We start from the raw sequence: 3,394 nt of genomic DNA, 5'->3' as shown, positions 1-3,394 counted from the left end.
TCATAGTAGGCAAATTCAACCGTTAAACGAGCAGAGATCAAACCTTTGTATGTTAAAACAATATTGGTGGAACCTGTTCCCACAATCTTAGCTTTTCTAGTCAACCATATACTCAATTTAGCTTGTCCATACAAATAATTCAAAAAGACATCAACATTCCTTGTTTTATATCGATACTTTGGACCATAAATAAAACTTTCTTGACTAAAAACGTGACCCAACATATCACACCACTCTTTTAACATCTGGAAAAGCGGCTCTAATCTATTACACTCTAAAAACAAATGAAAAACAGATTCAATTTCTGAACAAAAAAGGCACATGTCAGTAGCGCTGGAATCTAAGTGAGCTTTATGCTTATTAGTTGTTACTATTCCATGTACGATCCTCCACTGTAAATCGCCAGTTCTTTTATCAGTAGGAATCTTATATAAAGTTCTCCAGCTGCGTTTGGGTGAGAGACCTGTGCCAAATATCTCTTGCCATTTTGACTCACGTACGTGTTTCAATTCTTGAAACCGCATTACTTTAACGCAGACATGATACATGGATTTCTTGCCCACCTCACGAAAGGATTTTAGTTCTGGAGTACTGAAAGTGAGCAGTTTTCCCTCCTCCTCCTGCCATGAGACTACACCAACTTTTACTTCCAATTCTGGAAAATCTTTAACATTGTCATTATTTTGTTCAGATACTTCTTTTTCCAGAGCACATTTAAAATCAGAGGGTACAGCAGTTACAATTTCAGTTAAAAGTTTTTCAGAAAACCGCAATGATTTCACATCAATCTTTAGTGCAATATTTTCTGGGGATAACCACCCGTCCTTATCCAAAAAACATGACACCTTAGTGAGTCCTGCTCTTACAAGTGCATTTCTCACTGAAACAGAATTCAAACTTTTTACAGACAGCACAGGGTTATGAATTACAGGTTCTTCTTTCCCCCAGAAACCATTGACAGGCCCTTGTTCTCGAGAGTTTGAAAATACTTTCCAAACTCTAAGCATTGTCTTATAAAACGGTGTTAGACCAGTTAAGTCCACTCCATCAAGGTCCATTAAAAAGAGGTGTCGATCAAGGCCCATCTGTCCTCCTTTTCTCAACAGTCCACAGGCTACATCTGTCCAGCTGATGTGCCTTTTATACAAAAGTCTTTGAGCAGCCTGTAATCTAAAAGCAGCGACTCTGCATTCAATGTCAATAAGTCCTTGTCCTCCTTCGCAAATTGGTAGATACAGGACAGCCGCTCTCAGCCAGTGCTGCCCAGACCAAAAAAAATTAACCAATTGTCTTTGAATATCTTTGACGAGATTTGAAGGAGGGTCAACAACGGCCATTTTATGCCACAGTGATGATGCAATTAGGTTATTTACTATCAAGACTCTTCCTCTATACGATAATCGAGGAAGTATCCATTTCCATTTGGACAAACGTACACACATCTTTTCTATTATTCCATCCCAGTTTTCCATTTTATACACATCTGAACCTAAGAAAACCCCTAAAAATTTAAAACCATCTCTACTCCATTCAACATTTCCAGGCAATACTGGTATAGAACGTGTGGTTCCGCACCATAGTGCTTCGCTTTTCCCCCAATTTATTTTAGATGAAGAAGCCTTTTCATAGCACTGAATACAACTTAATACACTTTGTATATCTTCTTTATCCTTAATTATCACAGTGAGGTCATCAGCATATGCAGAAAGTTTCATGGACTTATTGAAAGAACCTTCGATGTGCAAACCCTTTAGTGAAATTCTTATTTTACACAATAGTGGTTCAATTACTAAACTGTAGAGCTGACCGGAAAGTGGGCAACCCTGCCTAATTCCCCTTCGAACTTTAATAGGCATACTTAACCCTCCAGGCACTTTTACCATACATTCTGCTTTTTCATAAAGTAACCGAATCCATGAAATAAAACCATTCCCAAAACCATATTCACTTAAAACATCGAACAGATAAGAGTGATCCACTCTGTCGAAAGCCTTTTCTTGATCTAGGGATAGTATTCCTAAATCAATATTGTTTGACATAGAGTAATCAATGACATCTCTTATAAGAAATAAATTATCTCTAATGCACCTGTTTTTAATACAATATGATTGATCTGGATGAATTAATACACCCATATATTCATTCAATCTATTAGAAATACTCTTAGAAAAAATCTTATAATCTGTTGTCAATAAGGCTACAGGCCTCCAATTTTTAAGCAAAGTAAGATCACCTTTTTTTGGTAGCAGAGAAAGAATTGCTCTTCTGCAACTAGTAGGTAAAAGTCCAATTTTCATTGAACATAAAATCACTTCATAGTAATCTTTCCCAATAATTCCCCAAAACTGTTTAAAGAATTCAGAGGGAAGGCCATCTAATCCAGGGGATTTTCCAATCGATAATTCTTGCACAGCTTTGGTTACTTCTTGAAAGCTTAAAATACTATCTAAATCTTCTTTATGCTCTGGTGTAAGTTTTGGGATTAAATCAAAAAGTTCAGTTTTACTATCCAAATCTGTCATTTCCATATCATACAGTTTAGAATAAAAATCTACTACGAAATTGCTCATTTCAGATGGGTCATAAAATAAATCACCACTATCATTCCTTAAACACAACATTTGCTTCTCTTGACACACTTTTCGCTCTAAATTAAAAAAGAACGATGTTGGTCCGTCAATATCTTTAATATGAGAAAAACGAGCTCTAATAAGAGCTCCTTTTACTTTCCCATGTAAAATGTTTTCTAACTGCAGTTTTTTTTCATATATAACATTTTGTAATTGATTTTCATGTCTTTCCAACATTTTATTTTCAATTTCAAGAATCTCATTTTCGAGTTCTTTAATTGTATTTTCCATTATTTTTGAGGAATAACAAGTATATTGTTGGCAAAAAACTTTAACTTGGGTTTTTCCAACTTCCCACCACTGTATAATATCTCTAAAATCATTTTTTTCCATCTGCCATGTCTGCCAAAACAACTTAAAATTAGCACAAAAAACAACATCTTGTAACAGCTTCTTGTTGAAATGCCAGTATGAACCTACTTTATGTTGTTTTGACAATACACAATCTATTGTAATCATTTTATGATCTGAAATAATATTAGGAATAATATTAGCATTACAGACTCTATTCCTTGAGTTATTTGAAATATAAAACCTATCTAATCTTGCAGCATGAACCGTTCCTTCTGAAACCTTTACCCAAGTATACTGTTTTAAAGAAGGGTTTTCAGTTCTCCATATATCATTTAACTCGAACTTCTTAATAATATTTGCCAAAACAGATGAAGACTGATGGTGCGTTTCCTCATTATTTCTATCCATATTAAAATCTAAAGTACAATTAAAATCGCCTCCCATAATCACAGTATCATTTTGTTTTAATG

Source organism: Phoxinus phoxinus (genome assembly GCF_949152265.1).
Source record: "Phoxinus phoxinus genome assembly, chromosome: 4".
NCBI lineage: Eukaryota > Metazoa > Chordata > Actinopteri > Cypriniformes > Leuciscidae > Phoxinus > Phoxinus phoxinus.
Note: the sequence above shows the minus strand (reverse complement) of the source record.